Source organism: Montipora foliosa, chromosome 12, assembly GCF_036669935.1.
Source record: "Montipora foliosa isolate CH-2021 chromosome 12, ASM3666993v2, whole genome shotgun sequence".
In the NCBI taxonomy this organism is placed as follows: Eukaryota; Metazoa; Cnidaria; class Anthozoa; order Scleractinia; family Acroporidae; genus Montipora; species Montipora foliosa.
Genome location: NC_090880.1, coordinates 7,480,283 through 7,493,321, shown reverse-complemented (window position 1 = coordinate 7,493,321; position 13,039 = coordinate 7,480,283).

Genomic DNA, 13,039 nt, shown 5'->3' with positions numbered 1-13,039 from the left:
AGCAAAAGGAAGCCGTAAACGAGATAAAAAATTGCGTCGAAACGAAACGCCAAGAACTTGTAAGGTTCGATGACAAAAAGCCCGGTTTACACTACAGAGTTTTTTTGGCACGGCTCGGGTGAAATTGGCACGGGTCCCAAAAAAAAAAGGTTCGGCTCGGATAAAATTTGCAGTGTAAACAAACTGTCAGTACCAAATTTCATCCGTGCCGAAGCAAAATTCTGTACGAAGCAAAATGGTACGGGTGCTGAAAAAATAGGCACGGTTCGGATAGAACAAGTAGAGTAAACACTTTAAGGGGCCAAATTTGAGCCTTAATTCATATAGGCAAGCGTTTTTTTTTTGTGTGTATTCATTCTCCACCAAAATTACGCGGACGGTCTTGGTTATAATTGAACTGCGCATGTCTACAAGAAACTTACTCAGGCCCAAAAATGGTAAATATGGTGTAGTGTAAACAAAGTTTGCCGAGCTCTTTTTAGGCACCCGTACCAATTTCACACGAGCCAAAGATTGTCTGTAGTGTAAACCGGGCTTGAAACGGGCATCGGAGCAGAATAGAGGGCACTTATCCGCATGTGGAAACTGCTACTTAAAACTTGGACACTTAAGAAATATTTGCACTTTTAGCCCATGTAAATCCGCCTTTTCATGTGGTATTTTATCAAAGGATAGCAGCGAAAAAGTAGAAAGATCAAATTTAGAAAAAGAAATCAACCGCCTCGAAGGAAAACTAAGAACGGCAGCAAAAGATGTAGAAAATACTACTCTTGCGGCCGAGAAAGTGATCAACTCGAGCTCCAGACAAATAGAGGATGTCATTATCAATGAAATGCCCGACAGGTACACTTCCTATAGGCTAAGAAACTGGGCTCTTTTGATTAAGGATGTCGCAATTCTGCAAAGAAACTGAAAGGGAAAGTTGTCGTCACGTGAGAACGTGAAGACACTCCTTGCTAACATTGTTATGAAAGGCACTGATTGTAGTAAGAGTTCATCAACTCGTGTTAGTTTTACTTCAATTTATTCCGATGTTCGCAAGCAAACTGATCATAGGATGACTTTGCAGAAGAGGCTACTCTCGGAAGAATATGCTATAAACTTTCCAACGGAAAATAAAATCGTGTGTAAATATGAGTACGCAAGAGCAGACTGACTTTAAACTGGCGCTAAAATTACAACAACAAGAAATGGAGTTAAGAAGTGAGTATGAGATCTCACCATGTTCTGAACCGATTACAACCACGAGAGTAAACAACGAACTTGATTTGAATGTGAACCCAGATGCGTCGATCTCCAGTGAATGTTTTACAGAACGTGAAGACTTAGAATTTCAAGCAAACGCAGCGGCAGCTTTGTTAGAATTGCAACGCAGATCTTCCTTTCCGAAATGACTCAGTGGAAATGTTAGCATTTTAAAAACGTTTAATGGTACGAAGACTTCGTTGGGTTTTGTTGTGTTGAACAGCTGACTTTGTAAAGGCTACTTTATTTGAAGTTTACATTAAAATATTTTGTTGTGTTAGACTATTTTTGGTGCGAGTGTTTGTTTTGCGTTTGAGCCTAAAATTTTCCCTCACTTTTTTTTTTGGATACTTCTCCTTTATCCTGCATCAAAAGACAGCAACATCAATTATTATTATCCCACTAAAGGCTTTAGTACAAAAAAAATATTATTTTTTTCTGGAGAAATAAAAAGCTCTAAAGATAATTAGAGCGTAATGTGAGCGTAATTAGTACAAACCCAATGCGTTTCAAATCTATTGTGGGAACGAATGCTAAAAATAGTTCTATTCAAAATCCGGAAACATCAACATGATCTGCAAAATATGAACGATTGACCGGCTCTAGATGTTCTAAGTTTGTACGCCTCATGTATTCAATCTGTTTGTTTACTTCAAACTTTAACCTCTAAATAACCCGTTATCCTAAAGAATCCATGCGTGTCTCCATGAGTGATAAAATTTGTTGCTGTGTACAAGGATTCTTTTAAGTGAGTAGTTGTTAGTTTCCACAGCTGATTTTTCAGTAACAATATCAGTTTGCTAAAAACATATTCAGCAGGATTAAAATCTGGGGAGTATACAGGCATGTAAACTAACTCAATATTGAGGTCGTAAAGAAATTCTTGCAAAATCCTTCCACCTTGGTGGTGATGCGTGGGACAATTATCCATTAAAACCGACCTCAAGGTATGGTCTTAAAGTTACAGGGTTCAGTGAGTTATATGCCTCTTCAAAAAAATTGGGGAAAGTCTAATGTATTTGCCGCTCCATCAACTGTGTTCACGTAAGTTACTCCAGTAAGAGAACAGAGAAGAATAACTGTAGTATTGGGGTTTTCTGCAAATCTTGTTACTTTGATTGCCCTTTCTCCAATCGGTGCATGACCGTACGTTCGAGTATTATTTGAGGGAAGTTTCACACCACGTTCATCAAAATATTTCAACGTGTAGGGATCCTTGGCATATAAGTAGTCGACAAACAGTTGAGTATAAGCCATATTTGCTATTGTAAATCTTTCTTGGGCAACGTGCGCTAAACTTTTTGCCGCTGGGTAGTCTGTTTCGGACAGCGTTGCACACCGCTGTTACTGAAGTTGTTCCCAAGGGTAAATCGCCACAATCATACAAACAGTCCATTACTTCTGCATGAGTAATAGTTGGTTTCTGTCTTTTCAGAACTTCAATGAGTTTAAGATCTCCATTAGATAAACGAATAGGATTTCCTCCTCTGTGCCTCAATGGGCTAAGAGAACAAGTCTCGCAGCAGTTTTTCCAAATTTTCGAAACTGTAGCCGATGAAACGTTCAGCTCAATCGCAGTATCCACAAATCAAGCGGGAAATATCGTTGTTAGTGGGTCACCTCCTCCTTCAACGATTTTATCGATGATGAGATGTCTTAGGTCAGAGGATAAAGGTTTTCCTGGGATATAAGAGCGACCGCTCTTGCTTACGGTCAACATGTTTACATTCTGTAACGCGCCTTTTTTATACAGAACGCCAGCATCCCCCGCCTAGCAACGTCTGACAATTTGCCTCGCAACGTAACCAATCAACCGTGATAATGAACGCGATAACTGACGTCATTAACCGCTCAACCTGAATCCGCAGTATAGAGCTAAGGCCTTTTTGTCTTGCACCCGTTCAAACTACTGTACTGATGATGTACTATGAATAAAGCAAGCTATACAAAGATAGTGAGAAGAGAACTATGATGCAAATGGTAACCAAACTGAGATTAAGGAAATGATAGGCTGCTTGACAATAAAGATATTAAACAAGGATTAACCTTACTACATTGTGACTCGAATCTTCCATTCTGAAAGAAAACTTATGGTCCCCCAAACATCTCAATCCATGACATTCTTTTTCTTCCTCATTCTTCATTGCATCTCATTTGGCCGTTTGATTTAAAAAGGGTCAAAAATGTGACAAAAGTATCAACAACGCGTAAATAGCCATCCTTTGGTACATTAGTCTGACAAGACTTACGCGTTAAATACTAAAAGCTAGCTTGTGAAGAGAAATAACGAAAAACATAACACAAAGAATCCCACCTAGGCAACGGACATTAGGGACTTGAAGGGCCTCAACAGACTAGACATTTAGTTGTCGACAGCAATTTCTTTTCGGCATTGAAATGTTATCGACAACTAAACAAGGCAGTGTGTGGGACGAGTTGACGAAAAGTAAATGTCTAGTCTGTGGAGGCCCTAAGATCTACTAAGGCGACGACAACGAAACCGTCACCTTAAAATAGAACTTTGCACTATCATGCTCGTAAGTCCTTCACGATTATTCTATCTCGTTCGACTCGCACAATGTGGGCAAAGTATCCCAAAAATAAATAGGTACGAGCGTTTTCAGGGTAAAAATAGAGAAAGAAAGGTTCACATTTGTATGCTCAAAACCTCCAAATTGGTGATTTTTCGTTGTTGTCAAGCAGAGTACGGCAGAAAAAAACTTTCTAAAATGCATGCCACACGTGCAGCAAGATTATTTTTCTTCTTTTAACCAATGATATTATCGTTTTGTGGGGTTGCCGTTAAAGTGCCCCTGTGACCAAAAAATCAATTCATAGTTTTCTTTGGATTTCAAAACTATGTTAACAAAACACTAAGTGACCCACGTTTTAAGCCTTGATTTCAAAAAGACACCTCTTTATTTTAACTGTAATTTTCCTATTTAATGGTCCACCATTACTAACATTATGTTCTTGAGAGAGCTGGATCGAGGAAAAAATGACGTCAAAGGCTCACCAGTTTAAGAATGCGATACGTGTGTGCGCCGCAGAATTAATATGCAGCACGGGGGTTTTGGGCTTTCAGACTTTTAAACTCACGCTTTGCATATATAATAAGCTGCGTTCACACCCTGAAATTTTAAGCTAGTGAGTCTCTGAAGTCACTTTTCCCTGGATCCAACCCTCTGAGGTCCAATCGGTCAGTTTTGAACGTGAGTAATGCCGGACCGTAAAATCCAAAATTTACACTCGAAGTAAACGGCCTTTGGATAAAAATCAAAGCTCAAAATTTTGCCAGTCAGGTGTTAAGCAAATACACTTTCAAAATCTGAAGGAAAAAAGGAAGTGGTTTTTATGATCAGAGGGGCAATTTAAAAAACACCCTAAGTACCAACACCATTTTCTCTTGTAAACACCTGTGAAGAGAGTTTGACCATTGCTTCAGTCACTTTGTTTTCTAGCTATGTCGATGTAGTATACTCAATGGACACGAATGAGTGGGCATACGTCAGTGTGACAGGTTTCTTCTTTTTTTAGAGAGTGAATAAACCTACCAGTGAATCTTGTGATATTTCCTGTTTATCATTAGTTGCCATGGCAACAACGATGCTCACTTTTGATATGTGTTCATAGCTTGTGATTTCCACGTGTTTTATTTGCTTGCTGATGTTATTTTTTATCTGGGAAGAAAAGCAAGCTTAAACATTAATGTTGTATGCGAATATTACCTTGGCCAACTTTGATATTAGTATTTTTTAAATGCTTTTTCATGTGAACCCACCCTGGTTGCGTTTTTCCTTGAAATGCCATGGTTGTGGGCCTTGCTTCCTTCCTGGTAAAACGAAACAGGTTTAATTTGGGCACATGGCGAAAGAGGGTGTGGTGGATAATGGGTGAAATTACACCTGAAGTTTGAATGACAAGGTGGTTAACCAAGGTGTATTTTGCGAGAACTGCTGCGGACGGCGCTTGTCCGAAACAAAACATTTAAAAAGTCGGAAGAAAGTCTTCTAGCTCGTCGGTTTGATATCCTTTCAACAAAAGGAGAGAAGTAAACATGAAAAATGAAACGGGAAGGATCTGAAGAGATCAAATGAATTAAAAAAAAAAAGGTAATTTAGAGTTTCCTCAACTGGACATCACCAGTTTTGTTCTGGTAACGAGAAACGAGTTTCATGAGGGCATTTCTGGATAGTCACCACCTTCAACCTGGCCAACAAATAAAGGAGGGAGAGGAGTTATCGACGACGTAATGATAATAAATGACATGGAGAGAAAAAGAATAGCAATTGAGAAAGACAACCACTGGATTGACCTCGCCAATACTAACTTCCGAATAGCTTGATCTCCTTCTTTCCGACAAAACAGAAAGAACAGAAATGACCAGGTCTAACGCTTCTGTGTAATTTCCGCTATCAATATAGTCGTTCATCTCATTTGATTTGTTGTTTGCAATCTTCTGCATTATTTCATTTATACCTCCAGAGAATTTGTCTTCGACCTATGGAAGGAAAAAACAATATCATAAGGTGAACTTGAAAGTGAGACTTTATGAGGAACGAAATGAGCCTTTTTTACTCGAGTATGCTCGCATCGCAGGTGAAATAAATGAAGAGTATGAGAGAATGGTGTCACATTGATTTTTTGCACCAAACAGGATGTTTATTTCAAACATGCAAAGTAAAAGACGCATACATGAAAATTATGACAATTATTTCTTATCGAGGGAACGACGTCAAAAAGGGCTCGAATTCGCCAACTATCTCACTTGACTTCGCTACGACTTAATCCAAAACGTTAGCAATAATTGTGTCCGGTTTACAAAGGAATGTCGTTATGAAGCGTGAATGGCAAAGTTGCATAATCTGGGACATCACAATATCATTTATGACGTAGGCATTTATTTAAAAAATATATGATATCAATGACATTATAAAACTTAAACTTGTGCGGTTTATGGAACGATTTAGTATGCATACCACAGAATCCTATATTCTGTGTGTAAAATCATGTTTTTTTTTCTTCCAAAGAGGGTGCAATCCAAAAGAGGCAAATATTCCATATTTACCTTAAGGATAATCCTTGTGGTGATGAAGTCTCCCAGTGCATCCTTGACGTAAATGTCAATTGGAAACCTGAAATTTAGAAGTCTTTCCCCTACTGGTAGTTTTATCAACAAACTGTTACTTCCAGCTCCACCCTGTGGGTTGCTTATCACTGAGCCAACTGTAGTGTTATAGCGAAATTCGTATTTTAGTGGTTTATCTTCGTCTTGCCAGCCTGCACAAGTAATGTTAAAAGTAGTTTCTACAGCATATCCTTCCTCTGGTTCAACAAAACAACTGTTTTTTTCACCCATCATAAAAGGTAGGGAATTAAGACGAACTTGGATGTCGTGCTTTTCCTCGAGAGAATCGTTTGCCACTCGGACCTTTATCTTTGCCCTTATTTTATACATAACATCTCTCGCTTTACAAGTGCCACTGTGTGATGTGAGACGCTGTACAACATAATTTCCTGGCAATGATCGCAATCCTAGAATTCTTTCCTGAGCAACCATTTTCCACTCTTCACCATTCTTAGCGCACTGAAAGGAATAAACACTCCACGTAGTAGTCTCGACACTGCTGCACAGTTTTCCATGACATTCGGGGATAAGCTTTAGACCCTTTGAGCGAACAATTTTGTTTCCAAAACAACCTTCACACCTGTGAGTAAAGAAGACCATATATATATATATATATATATATATACATATACATATACATATACATATACATATACATATACATATACATATACATATACATATATATATATATATATATATATATATATATATATATATATATATATATATATATTATAAGTTTAAATGCTTCGAGCCAACAGAGATGCTGCGCCAGAAGGATCCGAAAGGATTCAAATTATAGAGAACGAGGACGGACAACTTCGAGCGAAGAAAAATATATACAGTAAAAATTCTTAAAATGATAAAAAATTTAATAAGCTTTAGACCTTTTTTAGACCCTTTTTATTAAATTTTTTATCATTTTAAGAATTTTTACTGTATATATTTTCCTTCGCTGGAAGTTGTACTGCATATATATATACTAATTATACTCCAAGAGCTAGGTTATTTGAACATTTACTGCAACTCTGAGTTTCATGCTTCTTGCGAAGCAATCATCAGGCAACTGCCAGATGCCAGATTTCTTTCCACTTTTTCGGTTATATATATATATATGTTATACGCGGAGTGCAGAATACTCTCTCTATGTTGATACCTAAAAATGTAAGGGTGCCCAGAAACAGACAAGCAGTCTTTCAACGCGCAGTCCAGCTGAAATAAGAGATAAAATCAAACCTGATGTCTAAACATTCTGAACGTACTCACTACGCGGTTTTTTTCAAAAAGTAAAGCCACTTGATTGTTGATTACATTGCCTTCGATCTCAACACTCTCCAGTGAATGAAAATATCAGAATTTATAGTTTTTCTTGAATGGGTACAAGATTAGTAAGATCTGAACAATGATTGTTTTCAGTTACCTGATATTGAAGGAAGATACAGAAGAAAGAACTTCTACTCCATGTATCGCAAAACTAGTTCTCTTCCCCTTCCTCACGACCAACTTAAAGTCATATATTTGATTTGAATCAAGTGTATTCAAATTCACGGCTAACAGTCTTCCATTTTCCTTGGACGCTCCGTAGAGACATGTTCTTTGAAAAACAATGTCAAGCTCTCTCGGCTTGCAAGCCCAAGAAAAATGCAAGTCTCCTTCACTATGATAATCCGGGTCGTAGGAATCAGATGCATTCAATAACATTACAGAAGTGGTTCCTTTGCGTTGCTGCTTTGGGCCTCTTATTCTTGCAACCAGGGCTGGCTGTTCAATTTTTAAGATTCCGAAGTCCTCAAATATTTTTCCTTCATGCTGCGCGACTCTGAAGGAAAACAGGACGAATACAAAGGATGGGTAGCAATCTCTGCAATAACGAGGGTCGAAAACATATTCAGTGCAATTATGTACTGTTAGAAAAGCAGGCGTCAAAGAAGGAGTGTTGATGATCATGAATTTCCACACTGGGAATTCAATGGATTCCGTAGAGGAGTTGCAAAGGCTTACAACTGCATAGAGATGCATCCGTGACGTAGTCAAGACCTCTGTGGCTGTAGTTATTGTTTTACTGAGGTTGATGTGAACTTCTGGAAAACGACAGCTGGAGTTGAAGTTAAATGCTGTGAGAAAAGCATAATATACTTAGTAGACATACTGTTGTGCTACTTTTGGAGAATTAAGAATAAAGCTCTTGTCACCCAAATGTTTCGACACTCCTGTCCTAGTGTCATTGTCAGGAGTTTTGATAAGGACTGTAAGAGCTTTTGGTTCTGCATCTTTTTTCCATCTCTTTTTGCCTTTTATGCCCTTGAGGCCTTTTTGACGTCTTTGATAGACGCACGCGCCACTTTTCGCGCGAACGTTCGGCCAATCAGACATAGCGTAGCTCAAGCTTGTTTTAAACGCCTTTTGGGTTACTTATTTTCTTTTCGGAATAAAACACTTATTTGGAGTTTCACCGTGACGTTGATTTAAATCGACGTAAAAATAATAATAAAGTCAAGCAACCATATTTAACGTCGATAACTCTTAACAGTAACTCAACTGACAAACCTGAGGTCGACGGTGCGCTCATTTTACTCCCCTCTCGCCATGAGAGCTCCGTTTTACAGGTATTTAAAGCTACTTAAGCTACACAGAACGTAAAGTCGCAACAAGGATGTGAAATCCGGGAATCGAACTCAGGACCTCTTGCACCAAGGCCGCGCACTAACCGACTTTGCCATCCTCGCTCCTCGCTCGGAGGAACAAGGGGTGATCCAAAGCTATCACAAGAGTCGCTTAATATCCTAACCAACTTGCCAAATAAGGAAAGGGAGTGTCTTGTAAGAGCATGCGCATGCTTTCCTGACTAACCACTTGATTGGATGGGATGATTCTGAATTCAGAGTGGAAAGTATCAATTCTTGTTTCCGCGAATCATTCAAGCGGAATATGTACTACTTGCTTTACCTGGAAAAATAAAGTCGATCTTCGATTCAAACATGCTCTTTTTAGGTCCAACAGATGAATTCAGAGAGTTTGCAATAGAGTGGGCCGCTTCCTTGATACAATGTATTTCCACTTCAGCAGTGAGCAATAAAGGACTTCTTTCAGTACTAAGCCTTAAAAGGAATATGACAGGAAAGATGGTTGGTAGCTGCTTTTATAAAGGTTCGAAGGTTACATATTTTCTGTTCACAAAAGCATAGCGTATGCCTATATCCGGGAAAAGCTATTGCAATTTCTCAAGGGGAACTTTATATTTTCATGGTCGACTTTTGAAATGAGGCAAGGTGACTTTTAGGGTATTCCGTCATGCATGGCCTGAAGATTCGTTATGGAAGTTCAAATAAGTTAGTTTTACAGCCAGTCTTACTTTATTTCATAATACTAGAAATACTCCTTTCTGGTTAGATCGACCAAGAGATGGCACGCAAACCTTGTTCATTGGGTCCTTGAGGTTGCTACTTGAAGACTGAAGAAAATGCCTTCTCAAATAGCTAGAACGCAAGACGTTCAAGACAAGGCTATATTTGTGGGCTGAAGCTAGATAAACCCTTTTCTTTTTTTTGGCTGATCTTAGTGTAGCATATTATGGCTCAGTACCCCAGATGAGGTTCGCAGTTCTGATGGCCACGTCACTTAGCTAATTTGACTCAGGAACATACTCACCGAAAATGTCGAAATTTAACCCCCAGAAAACCTGGGACATATTCAACGATATGCTTGATCTAAAGAAATCAAGAAACCTCTCTTAGATCGTGTTCTATTGGGATCAACCGTTTTTAGTTGGTTGGGTTGGTCGGGTTTGTTCGTGTTCTATTGGGAAAAAAAACCGTTTTTCGTTGGTTTGGTTAATCAACTTTTTCAACCGGGATCAAACTAGGTTGAAATCCAATATCGTGGACAAAGCATTGGCAGCGACCGCTGTGGTTTACGCTGCCCATTTAAAGTTGGCCGCGGGCTCCTGCCGTGTTGCTTTCCCTCAACTTGTCAATGCTGAGAGGTCTGGTAATAACTATTCCCAGGAGTTACCGTGTTTCAACGTGGGAAACCTTAATCGCTTCAACCGAAACCGGTTGCGGTAGAAACGGTTGATCCCAATAGAACGCGACCTTAATGTTATCATGGATCTATCATGCAATTCTTGGAAAAGAGGTAACTCCTAAGGGCAATGATAACTAGCCTGTGTTCGTACGATAACATGCCAAGCGCATGTAACCCAGAGGTCTACCAATGCCTGATAACTGGACTTTATGATTAGTTATGGAACAAAGAAGAGATGCTCACATGGAGTTATGCACGTACGGAGTAAACACGTTCAACTGTGTTGCAGTGTCGCACTAGGCTGTGCGCTAGGCTGTTTTCATTTAAATGACGCTCAAAAGGGTTTTCAGTTGAGCGCACGCACGTAAGCGTCGCACTCAATACTTGATATGCTCGGGCAAGCTGATGAATCACAACGACAAACCGAAAAATTAAAATGTGAGCTAAGACGGCCAAAATTTGTTAGAAATGTTGAGAATGCGACGAAACCTAGCTCTTTGACCCACCCATTTTTTATGTCTTTGAATTCAAGTAGGATTGTTTGTTTTTTTCACATTTCTAGAAAAATATTTGAACCAAATTATCTAGTGGAGTTTTTTCGTAAATAACTTGAAATGTATTAAATGAAAGGTTTAACAAATGAACCGATTGGGAACTCTGAAAAACCCGAGTCCCAGATGCGATTCGAAACCACAACCCTCCGTGATCTAGTCGGATACTCTAACCACTGAGCTACTGGAGACTCTAATGTGAACAAGGGTGAATGTGGGTCTTTGGAGCGAGCTTCATCACGCAGGTACAGAGTCAAATAAAGACTGACAGCATAGCTCATAACTACATTATGCAGTCACACTGAAGCATATCTACGATGCGATCAACCAACCACCCAAGTGAGCAAAAGGGAGAATGATATACACATGTTAAATGAAAGGTTTTACAATTAAACCCACCGGGTACTTGGAAAAGTCTGAGTCAGTCACGCTGTCAGTCGTTATTTGCATGTGTAGCTGCGTGATGCCGCTAGAGTCAAAGACCCACATTTCACCCTTGCTTTTCATAGAGTCTCCAGTAGCTCGGTACTAGTGGTTAGAGCATCCGACTAGATAACACGAAGGGTCGTGGGTTCGAATCCCGTCTGGGGCTCGGATTTTTCCGAGTTTCCAGTGGGATAACTTGAAATCTACTGGATAAAACTTCTCTCATATCTCGTATTATGAAAGAGACTCTAGGGTTTTTCGAATTGGAAAACAAACTAAAATAAGGTCAGCGAAGTAGTTTAAGGTGGCTCAAACCAGTTTCATCACTTGAAAGAAACGTTCTTAATAGAAGGATTGACACTAAACACTTTATCACTTAACAGCAATTTTATGGTGCCATATCAAACACCAATTGTTGCTTAAAAAGATGAGGTCATTTTTGTCGGTGACGTAAACAGTTACCGTAGTAATAGGAATCCCTCCAAAACACCCCATATTCGTCGTTCGCTAGTTCGTTTTGCAGATATGAGCAACTAAAGCCAAAATATGGGGTGTTTTTGCAAGGCTTTCCTGTTGCCATGGTAACTTCTGACGTCACTGAAATGACTGCATCTTGTTCAGCAATAATTGATGTTTCACATGGTACCACAACATTGCTGTCACGTGATAAATTGTTGCAATGTCGATCCTTCTAATAACAAGGTCTCTTGAAAATGCTGAAACTGTTTTGAGCAGCCTGAAGATGATTTATTTTTCCAAAATCTGACATTTACAGGGTCCTTTATAGCAGAGCTCTATCGTTACCATGACATCATTTGGGGTCGCGGAGCCCCCTTTAAAAATGCCTGACAATAGTATTAGTCAGATATAAAAATTCCCACTGATAAAGAAACCAATTTAAGCCTCCTAAAATGCACCTAACCACTAAAATTATTTTCTTCGTAAAGTGAACAGGCACATTTTTCAGAGTACTTTTTCAAAAGCATTTCTGGATTTGGTTAAATCATCGTTTTTCTCTTGGGAATTGTTGAAGTCGGTTCAGTCAGGTCCGAACAAAGAGAGGTGTGGCTATAACGTCAATCCAGGAAATCCTATGGTGTTAATGAAGTAATCCAAATTGGGGAAATACAAGTCAGGTTTCATATTTTACGCCCAATTTCTTTACGAGAAGGAGAATTAGAGTTTAGTGAGTCTAGTGAGGCAAATTTGAAGGATGCTGACTTAAGCTATGTCGCTTTGGCATGTTGGTCGCCGAACGAATACGAATATATTAGAGAGATTCAGCAAGTTTACGTGAAACGCGAACTGCAAAATTGACCACGTGACCATAATTTTCCCACAATTTTTCGCATTTGCCGGTTGCTGCTTTCCGTTTTTACCTGAAAGTAGTCATTTTCGCGTTTGCCGTATAGATGTTTTGAGGGGGAAACGAACCAAAACCACTTTGCGGCAAGTCAAACAAAGACAAATTTAGGTTACAAGGTTATAGATCGTTCTGACCCCTTACCACAATTTTGTTCATGAATTCACGTTGCCTCTCTGTTGACTCACAAAACAGCTTTATCCAAACTCGCGACATTTGACAAAGATAGATTTCACTTTATATACAGGTAGTGTCTTTTTCTACACACAATGCTCAAAAACTCCGTCAGAGTTTTTAATC